This window comes from Sarcophilus harrisii, chromosome 5 (genome assembly GCF_902635505.1).
Source record: "Sarcophilus harrisii chromosome 5, mSarHar1.11, whole genome shotgun sequence".
NCBI lineage: Eukaryota > Metazoa > Chordata > Mammalia > Dasyuromorphia > Dasyuridae > Sarcophilus > Sarcophilus harrisii.
Window position 1 is genome coordinate 224,483,619 of NC_045430.1, and position 24,771 is coordinate 224,508,389.

General features: G+C 36.8%; 1 protein-coding gene across 9 annotated transcripts in view; it reads right to left on the reverse strand.

Moving 5' to 3' along the window:
- Window positions 1-24,771, reverse strand: part of SVIL (supervillin) — a 254,897-nt gene that overhangs the window by 158,885 nt on the left and 71,241 nt on the right. The window contains exon 1 of one of the 9 annotated variants that reach the window (XM_031939776.1): window positions 13,268-17,035. The exons of the other annotated variants lie outside the window; for them this stretch is intronic. The gene's annotated coding sequence lies outside the window, so the exon portion shown is untranslated. Of the gene's footprint in view, window positions 1-13,267; window positions 17,036-24,771 lie in introns of those variants that run through there. 9 annotated transcript variants of the gene reach the window in all.

Below are 24,771 nucleotides of genomic sequence, written 5' to 3' on the forward strand. Positions count from 1 at the left end.
CCCGTGGGCTTTGTCAAAGGCAGAAGGGAGACTCTACAAGATGCTAACTCTGCCGGCTTGGACATCTCTTTGCCAAGTCCGTGATCCAGGTCAGGTCATTTGATCTCTATGAACCTCACTTTCCTCCTCCTTGACTTCTTTAGCACTTCATTAAGAGCAGAAAACCAGGTTTCACTCTCTGGAATCAACAAGTCTTCATATAACTCCTTTATCCGTGGCCAATACAATGACACAAAGATCTGGACACTTGGCTCAGGGAATTCTCATGGTGAGTATTGGATAAGCTATTTGCCATCTGTAAGTATCCACTGCCAAGAAAACTCTGGACCATCTCGTTAAAAAGGAGGTTCTATTAGAATGCAAATTTTATTTCTTCCTTTGGGGACAGTCTAGCAGCCAATCTATTAGTTGCTAGTTTATAATGAAATTTCCTCAATGAGGAATATGCCTAAATTCAACAGAATAAGCAGTTCCCCTGGGCCACTCTAGGAGATATTTTGGGGGTTCCCCTAAGAGTCTGGCTCAGAACATCTTCTAAAACAGCAAAATTATTCCAAAGCTGGATGATGACCTTTTCTAGAGCTGAGAGAGAACTGGGATGCCCTCCATTGCACTGAGGGGCAGCTAAGTGATACAATGGTTAGAGAACCAATCCTGAGTTCAAATCAGTTCTTAGGCACTTCCTAGCTTGTGACTTTGAGGGTAAGTCACTTACCCCTGTTTGCCTTAGTTTCCTTATCTGTAAAATGGCAAACCATTCTAGTATCTCGGCGAGGAAAATACCAAAGTAGGGTCATAAAGAATCTGAAATGATTGAACAACAAAGCATTTAAACAGCACATAAAGTTTATAAAATACTTTACATATGTTTTTAATTGACTTATGCAATTTAATTTGACTGAAAACAACTGAACAACTACCACTACCGCAACAGAATGAGATGTTTAAAAGAAAAAGAAAATAAACATTTATTAAGTGTCTACTTTGTGCCAGGTACTGGGCTAACCATTTTATAGATATTCTCTCACTTAGTGAAGTCATAATAGTCAGAGTCTCAAGTTATCTCAAAGGTATTATAATGCAGTAGCTTTCAAACTTTTTGATTTCAGAAATCCTAAAAATCATTGTTATATGTGTTACATCTATATTTATCATATTAAAAATTTAAATGTCTTTAACATGAAAATAGTTCTTATCTTGCAGACCCCACATTAAGAATCAGTTTCACTTGGAATAAAGATATAAGATCAACTCCAACCTTTGTTTAGATATCTGTGTGACTAAGGGCAATCCACTTAGCGTGCTCCCAGATTCTTCATATCTAAAAAGTGGTGGTTAGATGAGATAATGTCCCAGCTCCCAGTCTAGAAGCTTATATAGCTCCAAGATTGCCCTGGCTGTCTCTTCGCTCTGGAACTTCCCTAACAACCAGAGTCTTCTCATGCTGAAACATCCCTCTGTTCCTCTTTTCCCATTGCCAAGTTTCCTCCTGGAACTTCCATTTTGAAGAGGATCCAAGATAAAGCTCTTCATTTCCCTCCAAGTTGATTCTAACTCTTTGAACTTCATTGCCTTAAAGTGGCTGCCTTCTCACCATCAAAGTTCCCTTCCCTAGGTGCTACTGGCCATGAAGAGCTCTTCATGGTTAGGGAGGGGGGAAGAAAGCACTTCTACCCCTGGTGAGTTTTGAGATAATTTGGGGTCACATCTAGGCATTCCTCATGTTCTTACAGGTTTTACTTGTAACACACTTAAGATTTCACCAATGCCACCTTATTCAAAGCAAGTTCCTGCCTGCCGCATGTTCCCCCAAAATCTCTTCAGCCCTTTTAGTTCTTATTTTATGTGTGTTTTCAGACACAAACTGTATGGCCCTAATCAAGTTATTTAACCTCTGTCTTGGTTTCCTTCTCTGTAAAATAGGGATGATAATAATAGCACTTACCTCCCAGAGTTGTGAGGAAATCAGATACTATTTGTAAGATGTCCAACATACATTAGGTCCTTAATAAATGATTGTTCCCTTATCCATTAAGATGTAAGCTCCTTCTGTTTGTATCTGCACTTGCATAAATATTTGGTGACTGACTGGGAACTTCCACCAAAACAGATCCCAACTTATCTCTAAGTTAGATACAACTATGTAACTTATAGACAGAGCTCCCCAAAGCTCACTAAAGATCAACAATCCCTATCCTCAAGGAACTCGTATGTACCTAGTATATAGATTCAAGCTTTATACAAAATAAATACTCTGTAATTTTGGTAGGGCAAAAAGAGTTTGCCAGGTTCAAAAATCGAGCTTATTACCATGAAGGCAAGTAAGGGAAAATGGTTGGTCTTTTATAACCAAAATGTGTATTATGGCTATATGCAACAAACCTCCAAAATGCAAAAGTAAGAAGATCAAGCCCTTCCATACTCTGCTGAACCCAGCAGTATATAGAATAGGATGCAAATAAATGGAAGCTAAGCTTCTAGAGGAAGGAACTGTTTTCCATACACATCCACACATACAAATATACACGCACACAGAAAAAGATATAGATATGTATATATACATATCTATATCTTTACTTACTGTGTGTATGGTACTTAATGAAGGGGACAGCACAAAGTTGTTAAACTACCCCAAATATTTTCAATCTCAACTAAAGCACAAAACAATCAAAAATGAATGTTGAAAATCACCAGGAGCAAATATGGCCCCAAAGAAGAGAAAGGAGAAGAGATATCCACCCCACTCCTTTCAGAAGTGGAAGAATCGGAGGAACAGAGCACTGTGATTATTTTCTAAACTTTTTTGATGTAGAAATCAGTCTTGCTTATTTTTTTCCTCTTTCCTTAAAAATAAACCTCTCTAGGATGGTTCTCAAGAAAGAGTTGTTGAGAGGAAATTATTCCCAAGTGAGATTTTGTTTAAAAAAAAAAATTGTTTTAGAGCACTTAACAAAGTACCTGGCACAGGTACTATATAAATGCTTATTCCCTTCCCTTCTCTCCCTGTTTAAAAAACCCTGCAAGACTAAAAAGTCCTTACAGTATAAACCAAGTATCAACATCAAAGAATATTCCTTTTCACTGGATTCTTTAGGAATCTTAGAATTGCCAGGGAAAGGACCAGTAGAGGCCAAATCTCCATTTGATAGAAGAGGTAACTGAAGCCCAGGGAAACTTGGCTAAGCTCACACAGGTTCAAAGCAAAGACAATTTGAACTCAGATCTTGTGACTTTTTCCACAGTACCATGGCATTCTCTTTCTATTCTAGAAATTCTTGCTCATTCTAATGGAGAAAAGGAAAGGAAAAGAAGGGGGAGAAAGAGTAGGTGGAGGAATTTTACTTGGCTTTTTTATTTCCACTTCAAGTATTAAACTAACTTTCTGGATCATAAATTTGCTTTTCCACCTGTTAACAACTATACTCTATGTTAGAGCAGAGAGGGACTCTGGCCTGCAAAGACTTGAGAACTACTACAGCTGCCCTGAGAGCTTCTAACCAGGTTCATTTTATGGAAAAGTGTTCATTTCAGACTTTTCACTCCTTTGCCACTGTCCTCTGGGCTAGAAAAGGGATAATAACCACAGTCATTCTTGTCGGCAACCACTAACATTCAGAGTAGTCTAGAGGGCCATCTTTTCTCCATTGGATCACAGGTTTGGAGCTAGAAGGTCACCTGATCCAATTCCAAGTCCAATTACAGATGAAGTTGAGACCCCAGATGGATCACGCAAATAGTGAGTAGCAGAGCAGAGATTCAAATCCATCTCCTCTAATTCTAAGACCAGTGTGGTCTTTCCACCAAATCATATTGCCTCTTGTCAGCAGAGTTTTCCTTGGATGATGGATTTCCTTGGATGAATTTATGCACAACACACCCCTTTTTTTCCTAACCGCCTATCTGTTAGAAGCTGCTACTAAGCTATTCCAACTCGCCTTACCCTCAGTAGGTGCCCTGATGCTTTGGGGTGTAAAGTTCCACCCAGTTAAGCACCAACCATGATGCCCCACCCCCCTTTACTCCTTTTGCCCCAGAATCTTACCAATCTCCTCTTCTCCTTTTACCCAGATGAGATGGATTCTCCTAGCCTTATCCCTACTGGAGAGGACCCAGAATTTCCCCTCTGACACAGATCTACTCCCCATTCCTCATCCTGGTTAAGTGCTTTAATGGGGCAGAGACCCAATATATACCAACGACACAGGCACCACCTACAGTTGACATGTGTCTTGCCTAAATATGAGCAACCTGAAAGCAGAAACTCTTCTTCTTCACTTTGCACATAAGTGTTTAATGAACAATTTTTTCTATCCATCCATTTGTTCACCATTTAGCTAAGTACATATACTTGTATTTGATACTTAACGATACTTAAAATTCAGAAAGAAAGCTTTCCTGATTGGTTACAAATGAAAACTCAGACCCATTTAAGAAATACTGATAATGTACAGACCTTAATTTCTTTCATAATTTGCTGAGCCTGCCAGATCTTAGCAGCTCCCTGCCAAAATGATTGCTGTTAGCCCACAGGAACTAGACTTATGATAAATATTTACGGTCAGGGTCAACAGCTTTTACTCTTTGGCTGTTAAGTTTTAAAACAAAAGAGCTTTGAACTGAGACGAAGTGCTTGCAGTCATTGCCAGTATATAAAGTCCCAGGAACTTAGTCACATATTCACAGCTACCCTTGACAAGCCCCAGAAATTCACATGAATCACATGTGAATTTAGATCCTGAAGTTCATCTTGTTCTGGCATGCAATCAATCAATCAATCAATAAACAAATGAATATGTGAGCAAACAAGGAAATAAACAAATTATATGGATGGGTAAATAGATATATGAAAGGATAGACCCAAAAAAAAAAAAAATGGAAAGACAGACAGACAGATAAGCAAATAAGCAAAAAAAAACAAATCAGTAGCCCTTGGGGCTTGGGGGAATTGCAACATTTCTAAATTTAAATTGAAGATAATGAGCACCAAAGCAGAAGCTGATGTCTTATTTTAATTTTTACTCAACTATAATTAAACCAGTGTGTCATTCTTTATGACAGGTGACCCAAAGCATTGATAATTTTCAGGCAACATAAATTCAAATGTATAGTTCTGAATTCTTATTTTCATTTGTAATATTGCAAATTTTTTTAACCAAATTCATTTCTATAACCTTCTGTATAAAACCTGCCCTTCAGTCTGTTAACAATTTAAACTGGAATGGAGAGAGGACTTTAGCCAACAAAGGGCTAAATTAAAAGGAATCAATCTCAATTTCTCTCTCTTTCTTCCCCTTCTCTAGATCTCTCTCTCTCTCTCTCTTTCCCCCACCCCCTTCTTCCTACCGTTTCCCTCTCTCTCTCTCTTCCTTTCCCTCTGTTTGTCTTTCTCCTATAAAAAGTATTATAGAGTTAGATTTTTTTTTAAAGCTACTCCATTCATCCATAATTGTAGCATACATTATATTTAGGAAAACTTACAGATATTCATGAGTAGAGATCTTGATTTTGGTTTCAGAAGATGAATAAAGGTAAGAGAAGAGATAAGGAAAGAAAAACCACAAAAAGGGAGAGGGAAAATGAGGAAGAGAAAAATAAAGAAGATAGAAAGGAAACAGAAAAAAGGAGAAATCATGACAAAAGGAAGAAGAGTAGGATGGGAAGAGGAAAAAAGAGTAGAAAAGAGGAGGGAAAGGGGAGAAGGGTAAAAAGTGGAGGGGAAGACTTTCCTTTATATGATTTCTATATATGTACACCCTTCTAGAAAACCCAAATAAGGTCAGGAGGAAACTGAGATGGGTAGTCACCACAACTGGTTATTTTTAAATATCCATTGAGCTCAATAGTTCAGCTGGACTGTTTTTTATAGAGTCATTCAATCTGATTTAGTATATTCAGTTACTCTTGATGAAAGGGTTCAGTAACAAAGGATGGCTTTTTACCACTGGTATGTACATTGCTTAAGACAACTTAAGGAAGTATAACATATGCTTTTCACAAGAAAGGTAAGTCCTATTTTGTTCTTAGGATGAAAATTCAGGTGTTCCAACTGGAATTCATAGAATATTAGAATTTTATCTTATTTGACTAGATTAAGAATTTTATTGTATTCTATTATATTTATACTTGCCATAGGAAATCACTTTGACTTTGAGACCACCCTTCCACAAATGGGAGCGGGAATGCTTTCTAATCAGTATGAAATAGGAGCCAGACTAAATTTAAGAGTATAAAATGTCCAAGGTAACTTAAGGTCCTAAGAATTTGTTGTTATTCAACACAGTGAGAATATAAGTCCACCAAATGCCAAAACAAACAAAACTCTGTAAAGAGTTTCTTGGATTTTTCTATACTTTTGTATGTTTTTATTTCTTGTTTTTAGAAATAGCAAATCAATTGTGTTGATGAGCCTTACAGTCATCCTCTGTACCACGGATCAGTGAACTCCTCTCATAGGTTTATGAATTTTTGGTTATCTCAGCTATGCCAACTTGTCCACACATTTTTCCAGCAGGGTAAGAGCTGGGCTTCCTCTTATGGCATTTTCCATTGGCACCCGGTTCCACTGGCACCATATGTCTCTGGACCAATCTTTTGAGAACACACACATCCTTTCATAAATAGGATTAAAATCCCAGCTCTGCTTACTGAGTTCCTGTATAATATAACTCTTTGTGCCTTATTTTCCTTATCTGTAAAATGAAGAGATTGTACTTGATGGATTCTAAAGTATCTTCCAGTTTTAAACCTATGGTTCCATGATCCAATGTCTTTAAGACAATTACTAGCTCAGAAGAACAACTGGTGAGACCTTACATTAAAATGTCTGCCTGGCCTGATCACTCATCCACTCCAAATACTCCAGTTATTTCTCAAGTCTTACAAACCTTTAAATAGTTTGGTATTTCAATAATCTTCAAATGAATCTGTAATAATGACACCACAGCTGTGTAAAATTTATTATAGTTGTAAAATTAGTTTTATGCTTAATAATAATGATTGGGACCTACCTTAGTATAAAGAGCATGGGCTTTGGGGTACCATGAATACTGGTTCTACTACTATGACTATTTGTTGTTCAGTCATTTCAGTCATGTATGATTCTTCATAAGCCCTTTTAAGATTTTCTTGGCAAAGATACTGGAATGGTTTGCCATTTCTTTTTCCAGACCATTTTACAGATGAGAGAACTAAGGCAAACATGGTTAAGTGACTTGCCCAGGATCATACAATTAGTAAATATTTGAAGCTGGATTTGAACTCAGGAAGATGAGTCAGTCTTTCTGATTTCAGATCTACTACTCTGTGTACTATGGCACTACCTAGCTGTCCTTAACTATGACTACGAGCAAGTCACTTAACTCCTCTGGGCCTCAGTTTTCCTCATTTACAAAACAGGGATGATGATGGTGATGGTGATGATGATGATGATAAAAATCCTTATAATAGTATTTGCACTACCTGCATCACTGAGTTCATAAGATCACTGACTTAAAGCTAGAAGTGACCTTATAGTCAAGTCAGTCCATAAAATATGTACTAAGTGCTTACTACATGCCAAGCACTATGCTGAGGCTCTCCTTTTACAAATAAGGAATCTAAGGCTGAGAGAAGTTAAGGGACTTGTCATCCAGGGTCACACAGATAGCCCATGTCTTTGATGAAGAACTTAGACTCAGGCCAGTGTTCTATCCATAATTCTAACTGTTTCTGGGGTTATTATGAGAATCAAATAAAAAGTGCTCTGTAAACCCTAGAAATACTGTAAATATGTAACATGATTCCAATAAGAAGGTAATTATACCTATGGGATCATATTTCAAATGTCATCTAATTCAACTTCACAGTTTTCAGAAATCAAAACAGAGGTGTTAAATGACTTGTGCTATGGCATTCAGCTCAGTAGCAACAAAGCCAGAGCCAGAAATAGCTTCTCAGTCTTCTTCCAGAGTGCTTTCCCCACTAGTCTACTTTGCCCCGTGTGACAGAACTCCCTTCAGTGCTCAGACACCTTTGGGCTCTGGACTAGATCTGTTTCAAACAAGGAACTCATCAAGAGTTAGATGACTTGGGTCTGAAGCTTAGATCTACCATATATCAATCACTTTACTTCTCTGAGACTCAATTTTCTCATTTATAAAGTAAAGGAGCTGTTGAAGTGACCTCTAAAGTTGGCATAGTTCTAAGTCTATGATGCTCTGTTCTTCTAGGGGTTCTTAACTAAGAAGTCCAGTAGATTTCAGGGAGTCCATGAACTTGGATGGGAAAAATTACATCATTATTTTCAACAACTTTTAGTTTCCTGGATAATTCTATGTATTTTATTCTTTGAATTTATTCTGAGAAGAGGTTCAAAGAAAAACCCTTAAATGGTCTTCTGGTAAAAACCAGATTGTCAAAGGGAAACATGATCCAAAAAAAGGTTAAAAACCCCTGAGACCCACTACAAGATCTTTACAGAGTCCTTGCTGATTCATCTCCTTTCATGGGTCTCTCCACTTACAAATGGTCTCTGTATCTAACTTTTGAAATAACTAAAATTGTTGGCTGTTGGAAAGTTCTCCATGAAACTTCTTAAAACCTCTTGAGAAAAGATGCTATATAAATACAAATAAATTCCAGATGAAAGGGATTATCTCTCTTGTGCAGTGAAACATAATTTGGTCTTAAAAAGCTGAATCCTTCAAATTAAAAGCGCCCAAGAATTTTTTATCTAGTCATGATGATGGATTCTTTCCCCCAAGAATTCAACACAAATTAGTCAGAAGTCTGTGGATTAGCCAATTGGGTTATGTATGTGCAGCTAAATGAACATTTGGTGGTAATTAAAACCAATATAATAATGTTAAATTTCTATCATTTATAGCATGCACAGCTCTTTTTGATCTTCTCAACCTATTTAGCTTACTCAAGCATTTTAAGAAAAGAAATTTGCAAAGGTTATATGGATTAACTGTTGCAAAACTTTTCAGACTGCCTGGGCTTGTTTCTGCTAACTACACATGATGAACTAATATATTATTGTTGTTTTCTTTAATTTGCACTGAAAAAAATGACATGTATAGGTGTTTTTCCCCAATTTTTAATTTTATATTTTCTCTCTAGTCCTCTTCCTCCACCTCAATCCATCGAGAAAGCAAGAAAACTAAAATGCATTACAAATATGTATAGACATGAAAGACAAATTTCTGCATTAACCATTAAACCAACAAAGATAATGTTAAAAACAAATCAAAAAACATGCCAAAGCTATTTATTTATCCTATCTTTTATACTTACAAAGTTCCTATCACTCTGAAATTGATTTGGCTATAATTTGTTCCTTAAAATTTCAATTTTAGTTCTAAAATGGTTGCTTTAGCTAAGGTAGACCTCATTATTGAAGAAAACATGTTAACACATTGACAAATTGGTTGTTTTCCTACTATGTTGGTAGTGACAATGGTAGTACTTTTCCCATTCCCTCTTAAATTGAGTGTATTCTTTCTATTAATAATTTTCTATTTATCCATACATAACTTGTTTGTATATATTTGTTTGCATGTTGTCTTCCCCCATTAGATTGTAACTTTTTCAGACTTCAAGTGTCTTTGACTCTTCTTTGTATCTCCAAAGTTTATTATAGCCTGGCATATAATAGAAACTTAATAAGTGTTTACTGATTAAATAACTGACTGATCTCATTTTATCCTCACAACAACAACTCTGGGAGGTAGGTCCAATTATTATCCCTTTTTTACAATCAAAGAAACTGACTTTGCTTAGGGTCACACAGCTAGTGTCTGAGGTCAAATTTGAAATCAGGTTTCCTCACTCCATGGTGCCACCTACCTACCCTCCCACTACCCCAAAAGCTAGACTAATTTCTTTATCATTTCCCTCTATCCTGTGAATGTAAATATTATGTTGTGATTATTTCATTTTTCTACCTACTTGAATTAAGATATGCACCTGTTATTCAGCAAAAAATAATAAGGGAATAATTGAGTCTGCCCTCCTTTCTTAATAAACAATCTCTCTAGATTAAAAATACCTTACAGATTTGAAGTGTTTAGTTTCACCTTCCAACCTCAGCATTATATCTTCCCCATATTTGGTGCTTAATAAATATTTCCTGTATTGAACAAATCTCAATTTATATTTATTCATCTCCCATGGCTCACATCTTTTATATATTCAGACCAATAACTGATTTATCCTTTTTTTTTTTATTTCTGCTTAGCTAAATACAGGACATTTTCCCACAACATTCTATCTTCCATTTATGTTCTTGCCTTTCCACAGGCTGTCCCCAACTCCTTAGATACTCTTCCCTCACTTCTATAAATTTAGCGATTTTCTAAGTTCAGCTCAAGAACCTCCATGATTCTCCATGCCTTTCCCTCAATGTGGAACACTCTATCTTGATTTACTGTGTTCCTGTTGTTCTTCCTGACTATAAGTTCAAAGAAGGCAGAATCTCTTTGGATTTTTCTATTTATATCCCAATGACTGAAATAAAAATACTCGATTGACTGAAAGCCCCACATACTAAGACAATTGAGTCCAAAGCAAAAACCAAAGCCCAATTACGTAATATCATTTGTGCTATATTTACACACACCCTATATCCCTTTATTTATGAATCTTTTTATTAGATTGGAAGAACAACTAAAATTTGAATACACTTTCAGAATTAAAAGAAACATATTATAAAAACAAATTGAATCTCTCCCAAGCATGTCTCAATAGTACTTTGTCTATAACATACATTGGTTTAAAAATCAAGAAGCTACAATATTCCTCATCGGTCCTCAAGAGGGGGCAGCATATAGATGTGAAAAGGCAACATATAAAAGTGTTTAGAAGAATGTTTTACTCAAAAAAGATCAAGTGCAGTGCCTGATAAGGGCGCACACATATCAAATCACCCTAGTGGATGATGTTTCTTAATTTCAGGCAAACCTCCAATACTGAAATCATTCATCTTGTTGAATGTGCCTTAATTTCCTGTACTGGCAAAAGCTCATATACACAAACCCATTTATTCCATTCTATTAAGACAGCGCTCTATTCTTCTTACATAGTTTTTATTCCAATAGCTCCCCGAGTCCAATATGCCCTTTTCACATTGGATAAGAATATGGCAGAAATACTCTAGGGATTAATGCAGCTGCATTTTGGCATGAAGTATCATGTGTTGCTACTAAACAGGGGACCCTGGGGCTCCAAAAATAAAAATCCAAGTGTAGAAATTCTCTTACTTCAATGCAAACCTCACCAATGAACACACTTCTGCTAACATAATGGCAAAGAATACTTCAAAAACTAGGGACCCTTTCCTCTTAAAAGTGAGGCATTACTTCCTACTCAGCAAGCTGCTTTCTAGAGCAGACTTTCCCTTCCTAACCCATAATATGTCAAAGGCACTTCCCCACAACACTCCTTATGGTCCCAAAGTCCTTCAATGAATGTAGTTCTTTAAACATTTTGACAAACAGGGTGGAAAGATCAGGCAGTTTTCCAAAATAGAAAGGCAAATGTTCAACAACCATGGGGAAGAATATGTCAAACCACTAATAAGAGAAATACAAAGTAAAACAAGTCTGAAATTCCAAGAATTGTAATTTCCAAGCTGGACTTTATCACCTGGAGTAATTCCTCCCATTTTACAGATGAGAACAATAAAGCTTGGAGACACTAAATAATTTGGCCAAGATCACCCAAAGATACAACTCAAGGTCCTTTGACCCCAGAGCCAATGTCTTTAACCATCGCCACCCTAGAAATCAGAAATATTAAGCATCCAGAGAATCTTGGCAAAATTTTCATGAAAAGATAAAGACCATACCTCACCTCAAGGGGTGGAAGGAGAGGTCTCCCAACTCAGGCACTGGTAAGGAAGAAGACATATAATTTAAGACAGAATGAGTGTGATGAATTGATTTGCTTGACTATATACTTTATTTGTTGTAAAGGAGGGTTCAATTGACATTAAAAATAATTTTCTCTTCCCTATAAATATTCCTCTGAGAAATGATGAAATTATGACTATTTTTAGTCCATTTGAATCTATATAAAGAAACATCTCTGAAGGAAAAAAAACTTTAAAAATATGTGAATCATACCTCAGATAACTTATTATTACTTAATAAGAGTAATAATTGATATTTTATATAGCTCTATTTCTATAGAAAATTATAATTATAAATCTAAGCTTATAGGTAAATACAAATATAAGTTATAGCTTATATTTTATTTACATTTATAGAGTTTAAAATTCACAAAGTACTTTATCAGCATTCTCTCTTTTGATCTCAGAGCCATTTAAAGTAATTACTATTTTACAGATGAAGAAACTGAGGATGAGTTATCAAGTGAACCTGTTAGGCTCCAGTCAGGCTCAGAGACAAGGTTTCTCTTACTCAATAGAGGTTACATCTAACTACTACATTTCCAACTTAGAGAAAGGAGCAAATATTTTGAGCAGCCTCAGCCCCAAGTTCTAAAATGGCTCAGCAACAAAACAACTTTTCTCCTGAAGGGTAATTTTTAGTTTGGAAACTGAAGATAGAAGATGGAACATAAATACCAAAATACTGAGCGTGTGCTGCCAATAAATTCAAAGCTTTACACAAGTGATAAAGTTGTCTTTCCTCAAATTAAATATTAAATTGCAGGTAGAATTCTGATTTACTTATCTAAATACTCACCATTATTATGACTAATTTGCCCTTCTGGGAATGTTTTGTTCAGATTGCCAAAAAACAAGTTAGTAAAATACACTGGGCTGGAAGTTTATTTATAATTCTTAGATTACAGGTTTTTAGATTATGAGATTTGAGAAGCTAACATGTATACAGTTTACTACCCATACTAAAAGGTTGTTTATAGCAGTCTTCCTTCAGAATTGAACCCCAATGTCCTATCAAAAACAAACACCCTAGCCTACTCCCAAATACCTCCAGGGGGTAGACTCAAAGAAGGCTAAAAGTGCTAATTACACAGCATTTCAGATCCATACATTCCTAGAACACATGCTAGAATGACAATAAGTCTCTTAAGACTTAAAAGAAACAATTTTCACTTACTTCAAATTTCTAAGAGATCCTTGGTCTTCTAAGTTAAAAGAGGAAAAAGTAAAGACACACAAAAACCTCTATCCCACCAATAGACACAAAAAGTTAGATCCTCTTCATTCTATTTTTGATGGTCTCTACTCTGTTATTTCAGACTTGTTTCAACAAATTCAACTTCCAAGGATACATTCTACAAGAACACAGAGTCATACCGGTGAAGATGATTCAGAAGAGAGTAAATTTAGCTCGGGACTTTCCAATAAGCATGTATAGAAGCCAACTACATGAACAGGGCAAAAGCTATAGGTCCAAATCTCCCCTGAGCAAGGAGTACCGGAGCGTTTTGGGACAGAGTTTTCTTTTACAAGTCCTTAGCAGTCGGGAGTCCTCAAGGCTGCAGTTTGTCAGTCTGGCTTCTGTGCTCCCATCCATCACTGGTCTTATCCACACGAAGCTAGACAATCTCGGCAGCCTCTGAGGACTATGCCAAATGCAGTGTGGCAAGTTCACATAGGACCAGCCTTTTATGGGCTGAACAGTAGAGTGTTGATACCAGCTAATCTACCATAAATAGCTCTGGAAAGGCAGCCCAGGGATCAAATCAGCTGTTGCAACAAGCCCGGCTCTGCAGCTACTTCAAATTCAATTATACTGTCAACTTTATCTTTCCCTCTATTTTATTGTGAAGGTTGGAAACACAAAAGCACTGTGGAAGACACTATGCAAATGGTAGCTTAAGTCAGGAAAACAATTTGTAACATTTTCATATTTTGAACAGGAATAAAGAAAAGGTCCAAGTTTATTAAAGACTAGAGTGTCTGGATGTATCCTCCAAAACCTTCCAAAAAAATTACAACACAATAATAACAATAACACTAGAAACTTTTAATATATTTTGATCTCAAGTACAGTAATGTAAGCCTAGGAATTTTGAGAAGTTGAGGTGAATAGTTTGATACTTATATAAGTACAAAATGATGATAAATGCAAAAGAATTTTTAATTGAATTATTCAGAATGCTCTTCATTCAATCCTTTCTCCTTCATTCTACTTAAATAGAAAGAGCATTATAGCAAGAGGTGCAACCTGGTTTTTACTCTTGAGTTGATCAATAACTGAATGTATAACTTTGGACAAGTCCCTAACTATTTCGAGGAAAAGTTGTTAAAATCTAAAAATGATAGTTTTAAGTCAACTCAATAGGACTTACCTTTTGAATACCCATTATTTACCTTACTTGCAGACAAACTCCATAAAGAAAAATTAATGAACAAAAGTTAACAAAGCCATTTGAATTTTTGAAAATAAGTAAAAGATTTATTGTAAAGCATATCTGCACATGTTTGTTTCAGGCATGGAGATTCTAAAGTTTCACTACTAAACCCAAATTGCTTAGAACTTAAATTGGAGTATTACATACTGTTCTGCTAGGTGAATAAGCTACTCTAGTAAATTTTGTACATATTTGTATATTCATTTCTTCAGCAAAATTGAATTCCTTCTTCAGGATTTAAATCAGTTTGTGGTGTGGTATTTATTTTTTAAACTCTATAAGCTGTCTCTAGTTCGAAAAGGCAATTCCTTAGATTATTTTTATAAAAAGGCAATGAATCTACCCAAAAAGCACTAGGATCAAAGGATCAGAGCTGGAAGAGACTTTAGAAACCCGCTAGTCCAAATTCCTCTTTTAAAAGATGAGGAAACTGAGGTCTGGAGAGGTTAAATGACTTTCCCAGCTTTATGATTATGCTTTGCATTTAAAATACAATTGATATACTCACCTTCAAGCGAGAAAGAGGAACTAAAGCAGATTCCATTCCTTGTACAGGTTGTTTAATCTAGGCACAGAGTTAGAAGGTCCAAGATTTTCCATCTACTTTACATGCAAAAAGGCACTTTGCCCATAGCCTCCCCTCCTGCCTGTCACATTCTCAGGGGCAGCTGTGATTCATTCCACAATTCCTACTCTTTCCTGCCCTCACCTCACCCCATTCCCTCTTCAAAATTCCTATTCCAACAACCAGTAAAATGACCTGACCCCTCAATCACCATTAAATATCTGTCTCAGTCTCTTTTTCCCAATTATTCATCCTCAGAAGGAGAAGTCTAGCCTCCATTCCTCCCTTCTCCTTTGTTTGGTCAGTGTCTTTCCCTAGCATCTTTCTACCCTGATATTTCTCTGAGTACTCTCCCATCAAGTATACCATACTTGGAACTCTTTTTTGGTCTTCTCTTTTCTGTCTGTCACAGAAACTCCATAATCACAGATTTCCTCTGTTCACTGAGGATTTTCCTCATGTACTATGATTATTGCAACAGCCTTCAGGCTGTTAACCTAGACACTGATCATCTCACCTCCTTTTCCGTTATATATACCCTTGGTGCTATGCAAGAGGAGGAATAATAGAAGTATTGTGATAAAGAAACCCCCAAGTTGTACGTCTGTGTGGTTATATCAGTAGAAAACCTCAAGCTGTATTTTATTTCCTCTCCAAAACTGGCTGCTATAGGTAGAGCAAGACTGATGCTATCTTTAAGGAGACCTATCTTGGAGATTACTGAGTTTCATTGTCAAGGTAGAAATCTCCTTAGAGATTTTCCTACAATAACCACTTTTCTCTTTTAGTTGTTACTTTGTTTCTATGATCCACCCCCATTACTTCAGACCTGCTGAGGCCTGAGTTTAGAATGCCTTTTACTTCTTTTCTGCCACACTAAACATTGGCAACATGCTGTACCATGTGATAACTTGTAATTTTTTCTTCTTCTGAATACTATGTCCAGTAAGTCACAACCACATAGTATTGCCAAAAAAATATTAAGGCTAAAAAATGTTGTTCTGTTTTCTTTTGTATCAGGAGGCAACTTGAAAATCTTGAAAACATATTATTTCTCAAACTGTATACAGCTGAGTCACCACTTCAATCATGAATTCTCATAAAAGTTTGTCTATTCCCTTTTCATGTTTCATTGAGAGCATTTTACAATTCTCATGTTCCTAATGCTTTAGCCCAGCAGAACATAAACTCTTGGAAGGAAGAGATAGAGCATGTGCAGAAAATATAGTACTAGGAAAATTAAAGAAAACTAAAAGTAATATCTAATGATAGCTAGAAAATAGATAGTGCTTAAAGGTTTGCAAAGTACTTTATAAATATGACCTCACTTTATCCCTACTTTACAGAAGAAGAAATTAAGAGCATGGAGGAGTAAAGCCATGATGACAAGCATTCTGAGAGGCAGAAATGATGAGTTTGTATTTAAATCTGGTTTTAACTGCAGGTTGCCATGATTCTTCACTTGACAAAGTCAATTGTTTACTAGAAAAGCAAACCATACGCTGGCCCCTTCCTACTACTCTAGTCTTCTTATTCTTGACCATCACTGTTCCCCCAAATACACCAACCCATAACTCAGACATCCTCCTTGCCCTTCCCTCATACTAGACACTCCCAACTCCAGGAATTTTCATTAGCTGTTCACCAAATCTGGAACTCTCTTCCTCCTCACCTTCATCTCTTACCTTTTCTGGTTTCCTTCAAATATCAGTTATCTTTGTCTCTCCAATATATTCATTGTCCACTAGCACAGTGCCTGGTTCACAGTAGGTATTTAATCAATGTATGAGTTAATCTGACTTTTGGGTTGTTCAAGGTTAAGACACTTGTTAAGACAAGGAAGCTAAATCACTCTTGCTAGAAATTTAGCAGTGGATAAGTGGAGAGAAATAGGAGTAAAATATGGTAAAATGTGCAAGAGAAGATGTAATTGTTGGTATTTTTGTTTTGTTTGTTTTTGTCTGGTTGTTTTATCAGGATAAGGGAAGTCAGAGAAGAAGGTACAAAGACTAGTACAACACTTGCTAGAAGGATCCAAGGGGATGCTAACCGTGAATAAATAGTTCTCAAAAGAACTGAAAAGTAAATATAATCATACAAGTATGCTCCAAATAGCTAATAATAAGAATACAAATCAAAACACCTTGCAAATTGTTAATGAATTTTTTTCAATGTATTGATCAGTTGTATTAATTTGTTTCCTCTCTAAAAAAATATGATTTATGATATGCCATGACTCTCTGGAAGGGAAAGGCACACTTGAGACAGCCAAGATAACTTAAGAAACAGAAGACATCAACTAATATAAAAAAAGAAAAAAGAATGATTTAGTATTTTATGGTCCAAACAAATTGGCATAATTGTTGCACATATAATTCTCTCATCTCCTTGACTTTGCCAAGACTAAGTTCCCACTTTCTTTCTCTCACTTAGAATTTCTCATTTCTTTCAAAGCTTGGTCTAAGGGCTAGCTACTTCTTGAGGCTTCCTTTGATATCCCCAAGAATTAAATCCCAATCTTGCTAATCCTCTACCAATTTCCTTGTATTTATTTCCATGTGGTTTTCCACATAAATTGTAAGGTACTTGCAGGTAGATATTGGATTGCTTTTGTTTTTGAAGATCCAACAAAGAACCTATAGTAGGAGCTTCATCTGGGCTCATCGGTTAGTTGACTGATTGATGCCCTTGAAACCTATCTCAAGGTTTCCATAGCATAAGACCAAGATTCAAACACCCTCTCAACTGTCACTGAAGAGTCAAACTAATGTATGCTGATACTTTATTTTTAGAAAAGATTAGCTCTGGGGAATGTCATATAAAGCAGCAATTGAGACCAGGCACAGTCCTTTTCACAGGTTTGTTGAAGTGAGATAAGATAAAACATCAAGGACAAAAGACATCAAAATTGTATACCTTAGGTCTTTATCTCATTCATTCAATTCAAATCATATTCCCCTCTTGTTCCAGGTTCAAAGCCTTAATATTATTCTCTTCTCTTCCTTTTTCCTCTTCCTCCTCTCCCAAATCAGGACAAGAGAAGAATGGAAATAGTTACTCTTGTATTGGACCAGAAAACTAGTAAAGGGAATAGTTAAAATTGCCTTCTCAACTGCCTTAACATTAATCAATTTCTCTTCTTCTGAAGCATCTATTTCCATAGCAACAAGAAAGGATGATAACAATACTAGGAAAGGAGGACAAGAGTCACCAGTTCATCTGCTTCCGCTTCTAAATGTCTCGCTTTAATTCTAGATGTCAACTAAAGAAAGGAAGTGGTAAAAGAGTTTCTTTAGATTCCCATCTCCAATGTAGAAAAACGCTATTAGACAAGAAGCTGTGCACAGATGGGCTTTAAGTCAGCTCCGATATACTTCACTGCATAAGCCTTCGCTTTGGAATTTCTATGCCATTTAAGAGAAGGCAGTATCATGTACCTGGGTTTCCCTGCATCTGCCCCTAAATGATGGATCTGAAATGATCTCCTTGTTAAAAGAATGAGGTCTGATGCAACTGAAGAAGTTCTGGAACATGTGCATATTTGTATGTGTATATGTGTATTGGCTACATACATACATGTCTATATCTATACATCTTGAGAAAGTAAGCAAAAAGTAACATATTATTTGAAAATATTCCATTTTCTATCCCATATCCAACTCTATCAATTGGTTGTTATTGGAGTTTGGGATTTTTATTATTTTTTTTATATTAAGTAAAATTTTATTAGCTTAAAAAAAAATCTAGTTGAGCTGTGGGTGATCTTTAGTCCCTGCTTGGTCAGCTGATCAGAGTGCCAAACTCTTTATTCCCAGGCTATTACTATGGCAATGGCTATGTAGTAAAGCATGATGGAAACACAAAACTTGGCTTCAGAGTCCAAATGAAAAATAGGATTACCAAGGATAAACTTGCAGCAGTATTTTGTGATTCCTGGCACTAAAGAGGCTAACTTTACAATGCTGGATTGACATTACTAGGAGACTAATCTCAGAGCCTTGAAAGTAATGTGAGATGTATATACTGTGACAGGATCCATTTAGATTGCTATATAGATAGGCCTAATAATATAGAAATACTATCCTTTCTAAAATGGGAATTGATACAGCCAATACAGTCAATTGCGATTGTTTGGTGTTTCTTACAGCCTGAATATTTAAGTATAAAATATTATATACTTGATATAATAAATATTCTATATAAAGAACAGATTATCTGAAATCTCCTTGCATGCAAGCTTCCTTATGTTTCTAAAAGCACTTTTCTGGAACTCTCAAAATTTCAAAAAAGGATAGCTGAGATCCAACAAAATCAAGGGCAAGCATCCAGAATTTCTAAACCAAAATTCTGGCAACTTTGGGGTTAGTTCTTAGAAAACAAAACAAGAAAAAATAAAATAAAATAAAAACCCTGAATCTGGAACTATAGTCACTCTTTATTTCCATGAACCAAGAAATCAAAACATGGCAGTAGATGAAAGTACAAAACGGTAAGTAAGGTTGTAACACTGGGCCAAGACATGACCTCCACTTATAACCAGCTTTCCATAAGATACTCATCTTTTTGTTTGGAGTTCAGAATGGATTCTACCAGCCTCCTACCCCTACCTCAAAATTGGCTTAAAGTGATAGTTCAGTTCCTGGGCTGGATCAACCAAAATCCATTATGATGTTCAACTCTCCCACTGTATTTCTATTATAATAGGTGTCTCAGAGCCCTGAAGATTCAAATAAGAAGCCAGATATTGACTACGTCTGTCATTCAAGCCCAACCTAAGTTCAGAGACTTATCATTAGAGGGTTGGACACAAGATTATATAAAGCTAGCTAGTAAGGAAAAGAAAAGATTGTGTTCTGGTGGTGGAAGGAATCTCGACATGGATAAAATCATCACAGATTCTGGAAATAATAAAATTAAATAAGTAGCTAAATTTTAAAGCCACAACAATGTTTCCAGAAGAAAAATATGTTTGCTTCCCTTTGGGACATCAAAGACATAGCATGTCTTGTTTAACTCTTTTCTCCCCTATTCCTATCAAGTGAGGGCCCCCTGCTCCACCACAAAAATGTAAGACTTCATTAGCTCTGGCAGCATCACCAGTGGGATGATGGTCTGCAGGATCTAGGGACCTCATCCTCCCAAAAGCTTGAATAATAGCTCTGGCTTCATGAACAGTAATGAGAAGAGAAAGAATGATTCTAGTGGCAAGGAAAAAGTAAAGACTGGAGAAGGAATGAGGGTATTTGACTATATTAGAAGGACAAGGTAAATGACAAGGTGGCGGGAAGAAAAGAAATCCTCAGCAAAGAAAAGCAAATTCATATTGCCATATGGTAGATACTCCTCAGTTCCATCTAAGTTAATAATTGTCTGCACTGAATGTAATACTTCTTTGGCATTTCCCTTAAAATGACTAGATTTTAGAGACAGCAGGAAACCAATACATTTCACAGCATGGCAGAAGAGGTTGAATGGCTGGCTGGAGGCAGTATCCAGGCAATTCAGAAACAGACTCAGTCTCGGTCATCTTAATCACAATCTGAGCCTCTCCAAACCTCAGTCCCTGAAGGGGTTGTCCTGCCATATATCCCATACAAAGGAATCTCCTAGAGATCTGTCTGTGCATTTAGTCAAGCCAATAATTGATTTTTAGGCCCCCAAAGCCCTCATTTGTTTGACTCCACAGATACAATCAATGCTTTTAATCTCATCTAATTAGAAATTGTGAATCACTCCTAGACATCATCTGGTGTCAAAGTACATTTATAAACAGCAACACCTGTGAAGAGTGAAAAGGAGGAAAAGTTCAGAATATAGAGATATACTTCCAATCTACTCATTTAGATGAGTAGATTACCAAACAACTTTCTGATTTCACATTCACATGGACTCCGTGCTTCCATTCCAAATGGGACCATAATAAATATGGCTGCTAAGAGAAATACCAAGACAGAGATTTTAAGAGAATTTATTCTTCATACTTTCTCACTGTCCCTTGTCTGTGATGATTAATTTCTTATTCCTCAGCCTCTCTGTCTAGGTCTTACCATATGTGCAGTATATCCTAATGTAGCAGCCATTATTTAAAATTCAATTCCCCTGTGAAGCTGAAGCACAGTCTGCTCTCAGCATCCTAATCTTTCCCCTTAAAGGACATCTTTCTCTTAATTCAATTACAAACATATTTGTGGACACTTATGAAGAACTACATGCAAAGGTAAATTTATTAGCATTATCAGTTAGACATTTTTGTTTACTCATTTTTATATTGCAAGTTGTAAAGAAAGGATATAGTTCCTTTTCAGAATATATCTTATGGATGAGAATAGTCCTCATCAATATTTTTGGTGTTGCCCAAAGACTTTAAAATAGGCAGATTCAATCCCTTTCTCACCAGAAACCTAATACCACTTTCTCTACCAAACAAGCAATGATACGGATCCCCAGTGGGTGTCTAGCAAATAACAATTACAGTAATCTAATCCTGGGCAGGAAGAAACATGAATTATCATTTCAAGGTCTAACAGAGCAATGTGATTAAAAGCAGAACATCTTAGATGGCTTTCAACAGAAACCTAACAATGTCCCACCCAGCTAATAGCAGAAAAAGAGCAACTTAATTTTTATCAAAGCAGAAGGTGAACAGGGCTAATGTAGCCAATTATTTTTTTAAAGGTCACATTTAGAAGAAGGATACTACACCAAAAGTTCGGATGAGATAATATTTGTAAAGCACTTAGCACAGTGCTTGGCTCATAATAGGGGCTTACTAAATGCTTTCCACTTTTCCTCCTTCACTTCCCAAAGCAGAATCTATGTGTATCACACCCTTATCTGGGACTCAGACTCTCTGGCTAACTTCTACCCAGGTGTCCATGTGGTCTTTGGAAAAATCATTTATTTCACCCCTATTCCTCTTAATTGTTTAATTAAGAAAATGGGACTAGAGGGGTAGCTAAATGGCACAGTGGATTGAGCACCAGCCCTGAAGTCGGGAAGACCCAAGTTCAAATCTGGTCTCAGATACTTAACACTTCCTAGCTGTTTTGACCCTGGGCAAGTCACTTAACCCCAATTGCTTCAGTAAAAACAAAAAAGAAAGAAAGAAAATGGGACTAGATTGAAGCACCTAGGTGCTTGGTGAGGTCCCTTCTAGTTCCAATGTTGCGATTTCTAAACTATGTAATCTTTGACTCTCAGGAAGTACACTAAGCCTACAAAAGCATGGCAATCCTCAAGGAATGGCTCAAATTCCAGTGTGCCATATGAAGGCCACTAGGAGCAAGCAAAAAGATAGATAACAATTAGCATCAAGAAGTCCCCACTCCGCCATCCTGCCTTTTCAAAGAACCACATCACAGAAGTATGCAGGAAGTCCGATTTCTAATTCTTCTTCCAAACTTGAAAAAAAAAAAAACCCAACAACAAAAAAAAAACCTCTTCTCCCATCTCTAAGGGACCACAGCATGAGTGGGCTGGGAAAGTTGTACATGGCACTCCCAAAACTGAACTATCACTTGGCTTCATAATTCTTGTGCACAGCTGCATTCAATTTTCTGTCCTTGGGGTTTTTAAAGGAACATTTCTTCTATGGCCAGGATTCTCAAGTTTTATGGTTATACAACTCTCTCCCAGGGCCAAAGAATGCTCAAAAAGTCTTAAACCCGGCAAAAAAAAAAAAGTTAAGAAGAGTATCCAAATAAATGTGAACTCTAAAAGAAAAATCACCCCAATTCTTAGAACTATAGGATTATAGGTCTAGAGCCAGAAAGGCCCTCTAGTCCAAAAACTTCTCTATAGTTGAGGAAACTAAGGCTCAGGGAGGTAGTTGCTCTAATGTATTTTAACCCTCCCTTCCAAATCTCCTTCGAATCTACCTAGGATGACTTTTCTACTCAAATGAGACAAAAATGCAGAATTGGGAGTGTAGGTAAAAGGAAAATTGTCATTATATTCTTCTAAGATCCTTTATCTCCCACTTTAGAGTGAGTTCCACTTGAAAGAAGATGAACAACTCTTAGTCACATACTAAAATAAAAAAAGGAGGATTTCTACCCCCTTGCCCTCCAAGGGCAAAGTGCTACAAAGCAAAGTGCTATTTACTGGCACTGGTAGAGTAATAAGTATTAGTATTTTTTTACTTGGAGTCCAATTTATGTTATCTGTATTTGAAATGCTGCTGCCAAAACCCTCCAAAATGAGTGTTTGGTCATGCTAGGATAAACCAACACCTGACGCACTCCTTCTTTTGCCAATCTATTATCTTAGTCTAAAGGAGGTGAATGACTAAGCCCATTATAGGACTAGGACCAGGACCAGAGAAACCAGCTATCCTCTATCATTCCTTGGGACCCTTCTCTCTCTAAAGTAAACCATCTGGAATCGTTTTAGAAGCAGCAGAAGTTTCTTACCTGTCCTCTTCAAACTCTGGCTCCGTATTTCTCCTGCTACACCAAATTTCAAGGGGTGCTTGATCACAGGATTAGCCCGGGTGGCCCCCCAAACACCACATTCACACTTGATCTCCCCTTAAGTTCATTAAATCAGTCTCTCTCTCTCTCTCTTTCTCTCTGTCACCCACTGGATCAAAGAGACCACCAGAGTTCAAGCCTGAAGTTTGTGACATGTTGGAAGTCTGGCGGCATCGCAAGATAAATACCAAATCTTGGAGAACTGTAAAGCAATTTGCACAGATCGGCCCCAGGCAGAGAAAGGAATCAACACTATATCCCCAAGTTAAGTGAAAAGCTAAAGCCTGCCCAAGGTAGTGCATTTCTTGGAGATGGCCAGAGGAACACTTAAGCCTACCTTGTCCATCCCCAGGCATGATGAGCGAGCGACCCAGGAATGTAAGCTTTTCTCAGGGGATGCATCTCGAGCAGAAGAGACCAACAGGCTCCTGTTAACCACTTCCTATCCTTTGGAACCCAGAAAGCCAAGCTCCCAGTTCCAAAGTGCACTTTTTTCGAAATGCCCTTTTGCACCATCACCATTCCAAGAGGGCAGATTGATCTGATATTCACCCTCCTACATTTCCTGTGAAGTTAATTGGAGGTCCCTAACTGTGCAAGCACCATGCAGAAAGAAAGTCAGGGGTCTTCCACCAGGGCTGGCTCTTGACTTCAGAGAGCCTGTTTGGGCTTTTTCAGTCAAATGGGATTGGTTTGCACCTTTTTTTTTTTTTTTTTTTTTTTTTTTTTTTGGTATTCTCATAAGTGAGTATCAAATTCACTCTGCCTCATTAATCAGATACTTCTTAGAAGTAATGTCCTGATAAATATCAAACTAAAAACTCCTCCCAAGTCCCATGCCACAAAAATGAAACCTACCAAGAGCCTCTACCAGGGACTGAAAAACAAAGAAGCCCTATGATTTCATGCCAAGCCTGTAAGACAGCAAAGGATTTTGTGACTGTGTAGTTTTCACATAAAGAGGCAAGAGAAGTCTCCTTGTATATACAGCATTTGCTCAGTAAAAAAGGGGAAATTGCTGTAAAGACCTTGCACTGCAGAAGAAGAAAGAAATCAGATAACATCTCACTGTCTTGCTCAAAGTCATCTTGAGTGAGCTCTGTTAGGTGATGTGTTCAAACTCATGTTTGCATGAAGGAGCAAAACAAGTTTTGAAGGGAGTCTCCTTCCAACAATGTGTTAAAGAGGAGGGAAAGGGGTCACTAATTGATCACTAATTTTAAAAATATATGCTTTAATACTATAAAAATCAAAAGAACTCTTTAGGCAAATCTGTAATGGCCACAGTCAAATTACCTGTGCTCCATGCTAATATGTTTCAGTGCCTTGATTTACCTCTCTGGTCAGTACCTCACCATGATTATCATTAATAGGCTATGCTCCCTGAAAGTCTCCACAAGTATCAGA